Here is a 17,267-nt window from a genome sequence, read left to right as displayed (position 1 = left end):
TAGAGGGAGCAGGAGGGGTGGCAGAGAGAATGACGGAAGGATATGCAGATTAAATATATACAGTAACTGTATAAAGCAGAGTTATATAATAAAGTATAAAGAAATAACAATGTGCAAGAAGATAACGAGAAATATAATATAAGTAAAAAAAATATGAGTAAACGAGGTAAAGGAAAAAATGAAAATAAATTTTAACAGAGAAAAAAGTTAATAACCTGCTTGATGCTCGTCTATAAATGAATTAGAAGTAAGGTCACCGGCAAAGATCTCGAGAGAAGTGAGATAACAATCAAAATCTCGTGAAAGACCTGGATAACGTTCGCGATCACGTACGAAGCGTGAAGAATGCTCGAAAAGGAGATCATGTAGGTGTCGTCTCGGCTTTAATTACAAGTAAATAAATGTTGTTGTTAAAGAAAACAAGCGAGTCGGAGTTATTTCCTATTCTTTGTCTTGATCTCCTTTGCGACTAGAACTGCACACAACGTATGCTGATCCACAGATAACGTTAATGACCTTAGGGTTCCAAAAGATATTAGTATATTATCATGTGGCAATCTCGATTGCAGCATTTGCGTAGCAGAATGTAGTTGATCATTTTCCTGTAAACAGAGGTCGAGAGAAAAACCGAAAAGATACAATTCGCATGTGATTAGAATTTCTTAGAATTGTTGGCTGGTGGCTGATCAGAAATCTTTGGATACTAGTGCTGGATGTAAATTGGTTGAAATGTCCGGATAACCTTAATGAAAGATCCTGTGTGCATATATTGCCAATAACTTTTTAAGCGACAAAGGAGAGTGACCAGCCAATTGGAAATTCAACGTCCTTAATCTGAAAGGAGTAGATGATGATCCAGATAATGTTCCGCGATGCCACAGCACAAATGTTTAAAGCAAATGCCGCGTCTTGTTTTTACGTATTATTGTTATTCTCCACTTATAAGTGTTGTGCTTCATATACCCTGATAGGTCCTTATATTAAGACTTATCTGATTTCTTTATATATATATGTATATATATATATATATATATATATATATATATATAATTTTTTTTTACTATAATAATTAAATATCTACGCTCACTAGTGTTTCATCCTTTCGAGAATCTTCAGTGCAGGGTGTCACGATTAATACCAGTCGAACGATTTGAACCCCGCAACATGAGACATCTCTGGTTCGATTAGCGAAGACCTAATCCATTCGGCTACCATTAACCGCGTGAAATAGCGTTGCATTTAAACATTTTAATTTTAAATGTTCATTTACGTCAGTCAGGCAGTGATCTAATCGTTATACGATGATCTATGCTTAAGAGCTAAATTGACGGACTTTAATTCAACTGAAAGTGCTCAACGATAAGAAACGAATTTCTTAAAACCGCATGAAATAACGTTGAATTTAAACATCTTAATTTTAAATGTTCATTTACGTCAGTCAGACAGTGATCTAATCGTTAAACGATGATCTATGCTTAAGAGCTAAATTGATCAACTTTAATTCAACTGAAAGTGCTCAACGATAAGAAACGAATTTCTTAAAGGGGCTGTCATAATTATTTTTTACTATAATAATTACATACCTACAGACACTAGTGTTTCATCCTTTCGAGAATCTTCAGTGCAGGGTGTCACGATTAATACCAGTCGAACGATTTGAACCCCGCAACACGAAACATCTCTGGCTCGATTAGCGGAGACCTAATCCATTCGGCTACCATTAACCGCGTGAAATAACGTTGAATTTAAACATTTTAATTTTAAATGTTCATTTACGTCAGTCAGACAGTGATCAAATCGTTATACGATGATCTATGCATAAGAGCTAAATTGGCCGACTTTAATTCAATGAAAGTGCTCAACGATAAGAAACGAATTTCTTAAAGGACTGTCATATATATATATATATATATATATATATATATATATATATATATATATATATATATGAGCAAACAGTTAATAAAATATGTTAAAAAACACTTTGAAATGAGTTAAAAACATATATAATCTGAAATGAAAAGGAAACACTAGATAAATGGATAGTCCTTAATCCGCGGAGTTTCGAAGAAATACTCTCCTTCTAATCAGAGGGTAGGAAATAGCAAAATGCGGGATCGGATTTTGCATGCAGAAGTATTTGATGAAACAACAAGTAAGTCAAAGATCTTACTTGAAAACAAAATAAGTTAAGCAGAAGGAATATGGTAAAGGAAAAGGTGATTACACATGAATGGATAGTCTGGTGGAAGATAAAAAATCCAGTGACGGTATATATATATATATATATATATATATATATATATATATATATATATATATATATAATTACTTTCCATAATAATTAAATACCTACAAATACCTACAGACAGTAGAGTTTCATCCTTTCGGGGATCTTCAGTGGAGGGTGTCACGATTAACCCCAGCCGATAGACTCGAACCCAGCAACACGAGCCATCTCTGGCTCGATTAGAAAAGACCGTATGCAATCGGTTACCATTAACCGCGAGAAATAACGTTGACTTTAAACATTTTATTTTTAAATGTTTTTAATGTCAGTCACAGTGATCTAATCGTTATACGATGATCTACGCGTAAGAGCAAAACTGGCCGACTTAATTCAACTGGAAGTGCTCAACGATAAGAAACGAGTTTCTTAAAGGGGCTGACATAATAGTTAAATACCTACAAATACTAGTGTTTCATCCTTACGGGAATCTTCAGCGAAGGGTGTCAAAGAGTGATAGACTCGCACTCAGCAACACGAGCCATATATATATATATATATATATATATATATATATATGCATATGTATATATATGCATTCATATACATATATATACCTGTATATATATATATATATATATATATATATATGTGTGTATACATGCGTGTATATACTTTATATATTGTATATATATACATATACATGCACATATATACTGTGGGGGACAAAAGAGTTTGCAGACCTATTTTTCTCAATTTAATTATTAATTTGTCTTTATTTTTTAGTTTCACCTCTTTCATCATTTGCTACTTGTTATTCTGTTTATTTTCATTACTACACTTTACGAAAAAAAAAAGAATTTAATTATTGATAAACATTTTTCTCTTTTCAGGTGAGCTAAAAATTTATGCAGGTAACCTAAATTTATTAATAATGACTAAAGGAAAAATGTTGACAGATAGTGAGAAGGGTGAAATGGCTGTGAAGAAGTCTACATTAGAAATTTCAAAAAATTTGAAGCGAGATCATCGAACTGAGAAACGTTTCGTCATTGACGGCAAAGATGGAACAAAAAAAGCACAAAAGTGGCACACCAAAGATGACTTCACCGCGAGATTTGAGAAAAATCAAGAGGAGTGTGCTAGCAAACTCACACAGTACAAGCAAAGCAATTTTCGCCCATGCATGAGTGTCTGGCATCTCTAAAAGGGCCCGAAATCGGATTTTGTAAACAAATAGCGGACCGGAGACCACCGTAAAAAATGTCCTCCTTTGAGTGATATCAAATGTGAGAACCGACTAGTATTAATATTTGAAAACCAATTTTCAAAATGTTCTCTGGACTGACGAGGTTTGAGCAACCCACGACAGCCCCGACGGTTGGACAAAGGGATGGCTTCTTAAAGGCAATAATTCGCGCTTGCGATTCAGACGTCAACAGGGAGGAGGTGAACTAATGATTTGGACTGGGATTATTCGTAGTGAATTCTTAGCCCTTTTCTTGTCCTTAAAGGGATCAAAATGAATTCTGTGAACTACTGCAAGTTTTTGGAACAGAATGTATTGCCTTGGTTGAAATCACAAAATGATGCTGTCAACCAAAATATCATTATTCAACAAGACAATACCCCAAGCAATGCTTCTCGGTTAAAAAAAAACTTGGCTTTCAACCTAGGAGATCTCTGATTAACGTCTGGCGGATTGACCACCTCAGAGCCCGAAGATTCTGAAGAGGAAAATTTACGAAAACGGGCATCAATTCAGCAGTAAAAAAAGACCTTCGCGAGAGGATTAAGGAAATACCTTCTGAAATCACACCTCAAAAAGTGAATAAATTAACATCCTCTGTTGATAGGAGGCTGTTGTATTTTATTAAGAACGGAGGAAAGCGTGCAAAGTGTTAATTGTTTTAAAAATTTGTATTGTTTTGTTAATTCTTATTTGAGCAATAGCTGTGGTTTTCTTGTAATTTGTTATCAATATATGGTACTATTATCATAATGACAATGTTTCAAATCAAATTACGTTTAAAGAGTCTTGCAAACTCTTATGGCTCATATTTCTTCTTGAATTTATTTAAAATTCATATTTTTCCCCAAAATATGATTATTTGGTTTCCGTTTTTAGGAATTTACTTAATATATTTGCATATCGAACAATGAGTAACATAGCTATTATATTGAAAAATATTGAAGCATAAATTTATCAGTATATACGTTTTGCAAACCCCACAGTGTATGTATAGGCATATATACAGGTATATACATGTATATGTACATATATGCGTATAGATCTATACATATACATGTATGTGTATATTTATATTCATATATAGATAGATAGATATTCCTATATATATATATATATATATATATATATATATATACATATATATATAGAGAGAGAGAGAGACAGACAGACAGACAGAGACAGACAGAGGGAGGGAGATTGAAAGAGAGAGAGAGATTTCTCGGACGCATTATTTGAATTATGTATGCAACGGATATCTTGAATAAAGATTTTGTCTAGAATCAATTTTTGCTTTGACCGCTGATCAACCCAAACAAACATTATTTTTCCGTTTCGGTTTTGTTTAGTTCGTGCTGTGCACGTGGCCTTACGGTGGCGTTTCTCGGAGGACAGTAGATTCGGGTCAAAAGATCGCGAAGAAACGATGCCTGTAAAGGCGATTATAGAACGACTCGTTGTAATCGATAAAAAAAATGTAGCCAACGTTTAATAAGAGCATAGTGTGTAAAAACAGCCTACAGGGTCCCTTTAAGGATATTGTGCAGGTGAAAGTGTATTATACGCGTCCATCTCTTACATACCCAATTGAATCGACCAAAGATAACGAGCTAGAAAATATACACATACAACACACTAATCTGAAATCATATCGCGGAAGTTTCTCGTTATGTTTTAGCTTGTTATGCGACCTACTGCCAAGCTATTATTCAATTTTCAAATCAGGAAAAAAAATATACGAGACATAAACATAATAGTATCAATAACTGAAAAGGCTAATCTTAGCAGGAGTATCATAAGTCGGTTTTAATGACGTATCTCTATAAATCAACTCAGAACCATGCTGCTTTATTTATAATTGGTTCTATTATTGGCACCACTTGATACCATCTTTCCTACTTAACTGTTTCGCTTCCAGCGATTTCGAAAACCACGGTCAACAAGAATATTTATAGTTTGGTTTTTAGTTGGGTTTTTTTTTTTTTTTTTTTTTTTTTTGGTGGGAGGTACATGTCTGATCCTAGAACGCTGCGATTCTTGCAATTAGGATAGACGTTAAAAATATAACAAAAGATGTATTCGTAGGGAAGTCTGAAGGGTCAGCCTCAGTGCGCGCGATACCCAGGAATACAATTATAAATTACTTTTTCTACCCGCTCATAGCTGATGAAATGAGAACAAGTTACCACCCCGTTCAAAATTCCGTATTGATTCCAGAGTTTGACAGATAGATTCTCAGTTTCGAAAAGATGCACATGTAGAAGGTAGGAGATCACATCGGCCGACACGCTGTGATAATAACATCCAATATGAGAACAGTAGTTCGAATAATTACATATTTAATCCATATCGATAGTTACCCCCTGAATTAGGATCTTTGGAAATGTGCAGTTCCTATCAAGTTATTATTATTATGAAATCAACTATAAGCTGGAGTTGTAGAAGTTAGGTCGATTTTGGAATGGTAACATAGCGGCGGGTGGGAAAGTTTAAAGTTACCAGAAAAACATGACCACATAATATATTTTCCCTTAAATTTTGCCGATATTTGAGGAAATTACTAAATTGTGAAATAATTTAGGACTTTGCTAAGATAACGGTGTAACCGAACGATGTCAGCTAGTAAAATTGAGACAATGCATTAAAGCAAATAAATCCAGTAAATATATCTTTATGAGTAATATTGATGCTGTTCTTCAATAAATCTAGTAATAGTTAATAAAAAAGAAAATGATATACTATGAAATACTTATTTTAAAATAGAAATTTGAATTTAAGAATCCGGTTATCCCCCCTTAATACTGTTTATATCGTTAAATGTTGAGAATGAAAACGCACCATTCAATAATGCAAAGCAAATAAAATATATTTAATTTTTGAATTAATGTCAATTTATTTTTTATGTACATATTTAATAATAACTTGTAAAATATTTTCAAGTAAAAAATAAAAATCTTTCAGTTTCACCACATTGAAAATCGACTTTGTATCTGACTTTACCCATGAGGTGGGGGAGCAAATAAATACCAACCCCACATATAAGACCTTGGTCAATGTAGGGGCAACCCTTCATACCAATTGTCACTATCCAGCTCCCCTACTCCCCGGGAAGCTGGTCCCCATTTCCCCTTCACTCCTCACATTAAAAATCGGCCTTGTGCCTAATTTGCTCGGTGGGGGAGCAAATAAATACCCTTTTCTTAGCCTTTTGGCCAAGATCAAAGTGTAGTATCTGTTCTTACTACATGCTGTACTTATTGTGATATAAAGTGGGGGATCACTTTTCTGTATTAATTTAATATAAAATGAGCACTCACTTTACAACCAGTCAGTCTCAAAGCCATTCAAGTCATTCCCCAGACCATTCAAGTTGTTTTTGAAGGATTCCAGTTATTTTTTAAGCATTCAAGACATTCTTAAGGTCATTCAATTCATCCTTAAGTTCATTAAAGTCATTCTAAGTCATTTACTTTTTATTTATTTAAGTCATTTCAACCCATTTTTCGGTCATTTTAGTTTATCTTTAAGAATTTCATGTCAATCCTACATTCACGCATTCATTCATTACACGAGAGCACCCGACTAATGGCTATCACCCTTGTTATTTAGTAATTTTCATTAAATTTATATAACGACTAATAACATACTACAATATCTCTGACCATCAGATTAATGTGCTTATGGAAACGTAGTGCTTATCTGCAAAAATGAAATGTCTGGCAGACTTCCCAGCCTCATTAGATTCATAAGTGAAGTACATGCAGGCAGCTCGTTTGAAATAAAAAAAGAGATAATAAATTCTATAACCAAGAACTGTATATTTTCAATATAATCAATAGGGCCGAGAAACAGACACCTTTTGCTTTACCCCTGAAAATGTATTGCATGCTATGGTAAAATCAGATGAGCTAGCAGTGAGGGAGGAAGCAAGAAAAAAGTTTGTCCATAAGGTAAGTATGGATTTCTGCATATAATATCGATTAAATTGTTTATGTTGGTTTATTGAGTCATTTTAAATTTATTTTTGAATTTCATTCTAAACATTAAAATAGATGAGCCTAAATTTGTACGTTAACGCAATAAAGTAATTTTTTATATTCTTTCAGGAGTAGGGAGCCGGTCAATTTTTAATTTAATTAACAGAAATCAACTTTTATGGTCGGAGTTTATTAACCTTCTACAGAGTGGAGTTTGCGAACCGGCATTTACAGAAACATTTTCTGAAGAATAACTTTTAGATTCACTTATGAATGGAACCATGTTGAAGTTGCTAGATTTGTCCTCACATTCTCAAAGTGTTGAAAGGGCAGTCAAATTAATAAATGAAGCGTCTTTCCGAGGTCTAGCACAGTTGATTATTTTTTTTAAATAGTGGTAGTACCTGTCAAATGAGTTTTGTTTTATTGTTTTAACTTTGAGAATAGGTTCGTCTTCATAAATGACATTAAAGTAGTAAATGTATTTGAAACAAAAATAATCATTGTAGTTCGAAATTAGAAGTACCCATGTTGCTTTCGGAATGAAACTTCTGTATTGCATTGTAACGTACCGTTGGGAATTCTTTTACGCCCCTAAATTATTGCCACGTTGTACATGGATCTCACCTTCAAATGCCACCGATGAAATCTGGAATAAAATTCAGGATTCTTTCTGCAATGCAACGATATTTTACACAAATGCAGTACAGAGGTATGTGTGTTTTATCGAGACAACCTCGTATGAGAAAAAAGGAAATACATAGTGCGAGGTATTATTCACCAAAACAGTGGTGTAGCAGAGTAAAACACAATTTCGTATGCTGTTTTTTTTAGGTGTGATTATTATTGAACGACAATAAAATATTGATATATATATATGTGTGTGTGTGTGTATATATATATGTGTATATATATATATATATATATATATATATATATATATAAATGAACCTTAGTTTATAAGACGGGCATATACTGAAGCTTATTTGGGTAAAATATTGTTGGATTGCAGAAAATATAGTTGGATTGCAGAAATGATTGGAAATTTGATTAAACGTTTTCACGGATAGATGACATTAAAGTTTGAACACGATATATTCTTTCATCGCATTTGATTCGACTCGATGTACATACCCCCTAAAACCCGCTCAGCAACAAAATCACACCCTTTCACTGTAGAGATCCCTAAATGCCAGAAAGCTTTCTACTCTAATAATTTCTTCCATCGAACAGCTAGACTTTGGAATTTCTTTCCTGTTACCTGCTTCCCTGACTGTATTGGCATGCAGGAGTTTAAATGTAACGTAAACCAACATCTTGCTTATCTCCCCTAAACATGGTCCCGAATAGTCTCCCCTTACATCCAAGTGGCGATATGCCTTGTTCGAAGTAAACATGAGTAAACAAAAATGCGTCCAGAGCAAAAAGCATTTCCATGCGGTCACCGATCTGATTCGTGTCTCTGAACGATTGCCTTACATGACAATTTTTAAATGTCTTTTTATTAATCTCACGTAATCTAATTCGACCAATCACAGCTTAATCATTTAAAATATGACGTCGGAATATAAAGTGTACAATTATCATGTATGAATACATCATAAAAGTTAAACAGCTGCGCACAGTAAATTGCACAAACGTAATTTATAGATGATAATACAATGATAACGGGTAAGAGATAGAAACCAGCTGAAACAAATTAAGACATATATTACACATCTGCATTGCATAAATTATCTTTATATGCACACTTAACAATGCTTCAAGCAAACTATATTAACATATTGTTGTTGTTATTATTATTATTATTATTATTGTTGTTGTTGTTGTTGCTGTTGTGGTGGCACACATTCATTTGCATATGTGGATAGTAATTACACATAAATAGGAAGACTCAGTTAGTCTGAGCGTGTGTTCACCAGAAGCCACCGAAGGCCGCAGAGAGCAGATATGTTTCTCCAGCAAAGACTCTCTTATTTGACACCATTATGTAAATATCCTGTAAATATACCTTTTCCTAATACACTTCTTATTTGATCTACCTTTGTTTGTTGAGTCGTCATTTGTATTGCTTTCTACGTTACTTGTTTCAACCTGCAAACTTAACAATTATTATCATCATCATCATCACCATCTATATATTAATAGGATAGCGTGTGTGTTATTTTCTGCATCACGCTTTCATTCGGGTCGTTTAATTGTTATATACTTTCATTTCTTGTCATAAATAATTTTACCCAGAATTCTTCATTCCAGAATTCCTCATAAGTTTTGGTTTCGGTTTCGATTATAGCTGATCGCATTTAAATCATCTATTTTTTTTTTTTTGTAAAAAATTTATCAAGAATTCTTCATAAGTTTTGGTTTCGATTTCGATTATGACTGAAGGAACTCAAGTTATATATATATGTGTGTGTGTGTGTGTGTGTGTGTGTGTGTGTGTGTGTGTGTGTGTGTGTGTTTCATAAGTTGTTATTTCGGTTTCGATTCAAGCTAATGCACCCAAGTTACATGGATATATTTTTATATCTTTAAAATCGCAACTTTATAATATATAAAAATCGATAGAACATTAACTCTATAATAATATATATGAAGTCTGCAAGAATTAAAATATCATATTTAAGCGTACTTTACGATCGGGATTTGCCGGGCGTTCATGCGAGCTTGGATAAATACTTTTGCAGTTTTAATAAAAAAAAAGCTACAATAACATCAGAGCGTCTCTATTTGCACTGAACATCTACAGAATTCCAGCATCAATATATAACATACGAATGAGCCCCCTGGGGAATTTCCATATTGTGATTAAAGTTCGGTGAGTTGGAAACCCATTCAGTATAACATCTATTAATGTCCCCGTAATCATTCAAACGAATCATATGAATTATGAGGTGTTACCGATTTTTTGTAAACCCATGTTTATCCATTACAGCATCTTTTCGTCTGCCCAAGCTTTCTCCAAACTTCTTAACGACCATCAGGTCGCGTTCAGTCTTGATGATTGCTGGCATTGAAAAACTATAAAATAAAAAATGTAAGGCATTTATAACTAAAACTTTATGGACAACGCAGGCAGAGACTGTAGCATGCTTCCACCAAATATGGTTGCATTTCAGACAAGAATAGGAATATATTTCGGTTTCGAATCAAGCTGATGCACCCAAGTATAGTGAATTTTAGGTTATAGTCAATATTGCCTGCTATTTTTTAGTTCCGGTTTCTGCTCCGTAAATGAGAAGACAGTGGCAAGCAAAATATGGCTCTAATTAATGATTGCTTTCTCGCCTAAAAGCCTTTTCCTCCTCCGATGTGAAGAATGTTTTTCTTGTCTATTTGACCATTTCTGATTACTTATTCAAACGTACAGCAGAATCAAGAAATCAAAATGAACAGACAATACTGACTATAACCAAATTTTATTAAAGATTCCACAAACACAACTACTACTTATTGTACTCATTCGATAATTCATCAGCTGCAACATATCCTTTGGTCCTGAATATGACCTTAAACTATATCCAGTGGTGAGGCCCCAGCTTGCGGGCTTTGGGGAGTGTGGAGCCACCCCTTAATTACCATTGCTCCCAGGTCCACTCTGACCTGGAGTGGTGTACCTGTTAGGGTCCCAACTTTGGGTTAAATAGAAACCGACATGAAAACAACAAATATATTCTATTAAAACAATTTTCTTCAAAATCTCTGGATTCGGCATTAAATAGCCCGAAAAGGGTTGATATGCCGTAAAACAAAAACAACCAACCAACGTAACATATCCTTTAAAACATTTTTCTTGCATCGCTAAAAATAAGCCTATTTCCTCTTACATAAATTGATAATAATAATAATAATAATAACTAGCATGACCTGTGATTCTACATCGGAACTCATTCATATATAATATACTGATGTTGGGATTCTGAAGATGGTCAGCGAAAATGGAGACGCTCTGATATTATTGTAGCTTTTTTGTTCAAACTGCAAAAGTATTTATCTGAGCTAGCAGGGACACCCGGCGCAGCCAGGCCATAGAATATGCTTAAATATGATATTTTAATTCTTGCATATTTCGTATATATTATTCTAGAGTTAAAGTTTTATAGACTTTAATATATTATAAAGTTGTGATTTCATTAATAATAAGTGCATATGACTTGGGTGCATCAGCTTGACTCGAAACCGAAACCAAAACCTGAATTTGAAAAAAGATATATATACGAGAAAGAAAATTATTGATTAATGTTTCAAAGATTTAAAGTAGTGTTTTTCGCAAAAATAATTTTAAAAAGTGTTGTCTAATCTGAAAAAAAAATTATTATTCACATATTCAACGAATTTAACATTTCGAAACACAACAGATGAAAAATAAACACATTCAAAATTAAACCTTGAAATCTGATAAGTGCGCAGTTGTTTATTTGCTGTTTGTTTGTTTGTTTGTTTTATCGACAATTCTCACCCTCTCCATAATACAATATATTTTGCTCAGCTTCGAATAATTATTTGAAGAATATATATCCCCACAAAGTAAGAAGGGGGTCGTATGCAAATAATATATATATATATATATATATATATATATATATACTAGCAAAAGTACCCGTCGTTGACTGGGTTCAAAAACAGCCTACAGAAAATGGACTCTGATTTATTAAAGTATGATAGGTTATGAAAACGAAGGGTTGTAAAGAGATAGCTTCGAATTTGGGGGTATCAAAACCAAAGCAAAATATGATGAAAGAAACAATAAAATAGATAAACCCCATAATTTGTTATACCATACCTGTTTACACTGAAACACTTATCACAATATTCTATGGATCTATATTAAAAAACCTTCTTGAACTTTGTGACATATTTCCATTCTATGGAGGTCAGGCGCGAACAAACACCCCATAATTTTATTATACCATATTTCTTCAAACTGAAACATAATTATCAAAGTATACTTACGCAGATAGATATGAAAAGTCTTTATTAAAGTTTGTGGCTATTTCCATTCTATGGAGGTCAGGCGCGAACGCAGACCCCACAATTTTATTATACCATCCCTATTTAAGTTAAAACATAGTTATCAAATTATTCTTATGTACATCTATATCAAAAACACTTGTAAATGTTTTTTTTTAATTTTTTAAGTGTTTATTTCCATACTTTGTGGGCCAGGCGCGAACGCAGACCCCACAATTTTAATGAATAACCGTTCTACCAGATACCCATTCCTGTGTCTCGATACATCTATCATTATATGTAATCAGTTTTTTAAAATAGTCAACCATATAGGAGCCTATTCGTGATCAGACACACACACACACACATTCAGCTTTATATTATATATACACTTGTGCCCGATATTATTCATACCCCCTCTTGAAAATTTAGTTTATTAGGTGTAACTTTGTAAGAATTTATTGTTTACGTCCATATTGATACATATTCTTAATAAACCTCTTCTGATCATTTTCGTCATTTTAAAATCTCGGGATACTTGTAATAAAAGAAATATACAGCTATTTATAAAACCTGCAATGTTCAAAAATAATCATACCCCCTTATTTTTTCAGTATTAATCGAGTTTCTGACTGTTTGTTTCCTGTTTGATTCTTATTTTGAATGCTTTTATACAACCTTTGATTAATTTCATTTCGTTTTTTGCATTTTTCAGAAATTAAAATGATATAAACTGAAAACCAAAAAAAAGAATAAAAATTATTAGAATGGGGAAGAAAAAAGAGCTTAGTAATGATCTTAGGACTAAAATTGTGAATTCACATAAGGATGGTTTAGGTTACAAGTCAATTTCCAAGAAATTTGAGGTCCCTACAGCAACAGTACAGAGCATCATCAAAAAATTCCAGAGCCACCACACAACAAACAACTTGATTGGTAGAGGAAGGAAAAGGAAACTGTCTGCTAGAGCCACCAGGAATATTGTAAGAAGTGTTAATGCAAATCCAACCACCACTACTAAAAACATTTTAGAAAATCTGGAGTCTTCTGGCATAAAAATATCAAGGCAAACATTGCAAAGGACTCTGCATGAAAATGGTCTGAAAGGAAGAAGACCAAGAAGGACTCCATTGCACACCGGAAAACGCCTTGCAGCACGTCTAAAGTTTGCTAGGACCTATGTGAATTCTCCAGAGTCCGTTTTCTCAAGTATTTTGTGGACTGACGAAACAAAAATTGAATTGTTTGGCCATATGGATGCTTCTTACGTTTGGAGGAAGAAAGGAGAAGCTTACAACCCAAAGAACACCATACCCACGGTGAAACATGGTGGTGGTAGCCTAATGTTTTGGGGATCCTTTTCGGCTAGTGGTCCAGGTAGTTTGGTCAAGATAGATGGAACCATGAAGAAGGAGCAATATTTGGAGATACTCCAGAAAAACATTAGACAGGATGCGGAGAAGCTCCATTTAGGACCAAACTGGGTCCTTCAACAGGATAATGATCCAAAACATACTGCCAAAATAGTCAAGAAATGGTTTGAGGATAATCACATTAATGTTTTGGAATGGCCTAGCCAGAGTCCTGACCTGAACCCTATCGAAAACCTCTGGCACATATTGAAAACTGAGGTTAAAAAGCGGAAACCTAGAAATTTGAGGGATTAAGAGAACTACTGCATTGAAGAATGGTCAAAAATCAGTGTTGATGATTGTAAAAACCTTGTTGATAAATATCCAAAACGGTTACAGGCAGTTATTAAGAATAAAGGGCATGCTATTGACTATTAGTAAGAGAGGTATGAATAATTTTGAACTAGTGCCATTATTGTTTTTCTTAGTATAATGCTTCAAACTTGCATAATTTATTTATTTGTTGAGTTTAAATTAAATGCTTATGCTTGATTTATTGTTTGAAATCCCTTTAATATTGTCTATCTTCTGGTTTGAGCAATATTCTAATAGAAATCTCAAAGATCCGAGGGGTATGAATAATATCGGGCACAAGTGTATATATATATATATATATATATATATATATATATATATATATATATATATATATATATCGCTTATGAAAACAGTAGACCATTTCGTATTGATTGAATAATTACTTGCTTTTGCTAGATTTTCCGAATGTCTTTAGTGCTTATACAATTATTAGTATTATAAGAAATTTCTTCGCATTTCAGATTCCTTTTAGCCGTCGCCATCATTATCATCATTATCATCAACATCGTAATCGTCTTCGTCATCGAAATCAACATCGACATCATCATCATCATCATCATCATCATCATCATCATCGTCATCGTCATTGTCATCGTCATCGTGATGGAAGCAGTGGAAACGTGATTGTATCAGATCTATACAACTAACAGGCCTTTGGTATAAATCCAGGGCGAGACAGCATGAGCATCCGTCGTTCTCTGGTCTTTTCTGTCTCTGTGTTGACAGACGCGAAACCGCAAATCAATGAAATGAAAGTGGCAAAGTTACTTCTTTTTTGTGCTCAGATTCAAATTTTCCATGAATTCGTATACAACTGCTCATAAATACTGTTCTCTATGTCAGTAATAAAACTTGCAATCATGCACATGAAGGAATAGCTTCGAACTACATGCAGACCAGACAGTCTTAGCGTACAATTTTTGTGAGCTCTTTGTATTGTATTCCCTTGGAAGGGTGTTTATATTCTGTACATAAATATACGTGTATGTGACGAGTGTCTTATTAAATGTGTATCTGTTCTTCATATTTGTACAGAGTCGATCGATAACTATGTCGTCCTAAAGAAAACAGCACTGCAGCTTTATTATAAAAGTTATTGAAAAATCAATTCAGGTAACTTGATTCTGTGGTAGAGCTGACATATATTCAATGTAGCCGCCTTCAGCCTTAATCACCGCCTCGATATGTGTTCGGAACTGTGAGCATGCGGGACCTTGGCGAATACTCAACACGGTGATTAGGCTGGCTTTGGTGTTGTGGAAGGTCATGTTTGTGATGTTCTCGCCATGCCAAATGAAATAATCTAGCGGGTTCAGATCGAGGAGGAGAAAACCAGGGAAAACCAGGGTACAATGTCGTAGCACTCCAGCTAAAGCCAAACCTGGATCTCTTTGGACTTGTGAGCCGGCCCCGAGTTCTGCTGTCACACCAAGAGTCTGCCAACGGCCACCTGATTGCATCAGGGGATCACCACCTTCAGCAGATACAGGTACACCTTCGTGTTGAGTTTAAAGCTGATTTCGTAGATGTGCGGTGACGTGATGTGGCCCTAACTTGAAACCACACCAAAGACTATAACCGTGGCCGGAAACTTTGTTTTCATCACCCTGGGTACGTGCCTGTTATTCGTGGCAATCTGGCGATGCATTTTGAGGGTTTTGGATGGTCATGTTGTCATAACTTGGATCGGTAGAGAGCATAAGTTGTACAGCGGCGCATCTCCGATATCGCTTGTTGAACATTGTGTCACTTTCAGACATGATAAAAGGCTCCTGTCACTCTTGGGATTTGTACACAGCTGGGCAACTAATAAGTAGTCTGCAACAAAAAAAAAAGAAAACCGGTTTTCATCAACGGAAATGGAATCATGGCGTCTTTTTAGGGCTACATTTTTATCGTTCCACCCCGTATTTATGTATTGTCATCTAGTTTTCAAAATGTTTCAAGACAACTTGTGTATGTTCACATAGAACGACAAATAATGGACAGAATAAGCACATTTTTCTCTTGCTAGACAAAGGAAAACATACCTTCAACAAACGGGGCGAATACATTCTACAGGGTTGCAACATTTGGCCAATTAGGAAACACACTTGGCATATCTTTAGTCTTGTTGGACAAAAAGCTGCAACGATAATTCTACCATGAATAACAGACCTCCGGGTTTTTTTTTTCTTTTTTCGGCAAGCTTAATTCTAGAATGTTGTTCTCATCTTCGAAAAGTTGAACGCTGATGCAGTCTTGTCAACATCTTAATTATTTATCTTGCCCTAGCTGGGTGTCATCCCGTCTGATAACCCGTTTGTCTCGACCGCCTGTTACAAACTGAATACTAACTACTTTTATCACGTATCTTTGTTTATTAAAACCAAACGTTCCAATCCGATGTTATTAAACATCCTTCTAAACATTTTGTTGCTTTACATTTTTCTGGCTTAATTATTTCTACATTAAATTCCAGTCCTATTACAAAACATTCTAGCGTTATCAAAACACTTTGTTATTTCTATGACATTGTCACCAGTTCAAATGTCGGTCACTCACATCTCTACTCAGGAGATCCGACGTTGCCTGGCCCATAATATGAAAAAGTCTAATATGCTCAGGAGAGACAATTATCAGCTTCATCATCATTTTTATAGTAGTAGTAGTAGTAGTAGCAGCAGTAGCAGTAGTAGTAGTAGCAGTAGTAGTAGTTCGGCCTATTTATTTATGCTTGGGTTTATATTCCCAGCAAATGAAAATATAACGGTAAAAGCAAAGTTCCATTTTTTCTTTATTATTTAAAATTCTGATAAATTGTTTCCGTGTTTGTCGCTCGATATTCAAAAGTCCGGTCAGATAATGGACTTCACTGTCAGTTGGCCAGACATGGAACATTCTTAAAGTGAAATCTATTTCGCGACTGTCAAAAAGATTTACGGCCATATTGTCCGCGACAGAAGTTGCCGTCGCCTGCAGGATAGCTACGCAACCTCGGTTCACTCCAATGAATCAATATTTGCAGAGTTAGAATGAAATGACACGAGTGCCATTCATTTTCATCTTCCGTAGAAGCTGTCCCTAAAGACGTTGTCTCGTCTAATAAGACTCGAGTTAGTCTAGAACCGATTACATGTGAGAAATCATATATA

General features: G+C 34.5%; 1 pseudogene; it reads left to right on the top strand.

The window, feature by feature from the left end:
• Positions 1-6,667: 6,667 nt before the first annotated feature.
• LOC145293475 (U2 spliceosomal RNA) lies at positions 6,668-6,794 on the top strand (annotated as a pseudogene).
• The last annotated feature ends 10,473 nt before the right edge of the window (positions 6,795-17,267 follow it).

This window comes from Euprymna scolopes, chromosome 14, assembly GCF_053919585.1.
Source record: "Euprymna scolopes isolate OS-2025 chromosome 14, ASM5391958v1, whole genome shotgun sequence".
Taxonomy (NCBI): domain Eukaryota; kingdom Metazoa; phylum Mollusca; class Cephalopoda; order Sepiida; family Sepiolidae; genus Euprymna; species Euprymna scolopes.
The sequence above is the reverse complement of the archived record's forward strand: the minus strand, read 5'-3'. Positions and strand labels throughout refer to the sequence as shown.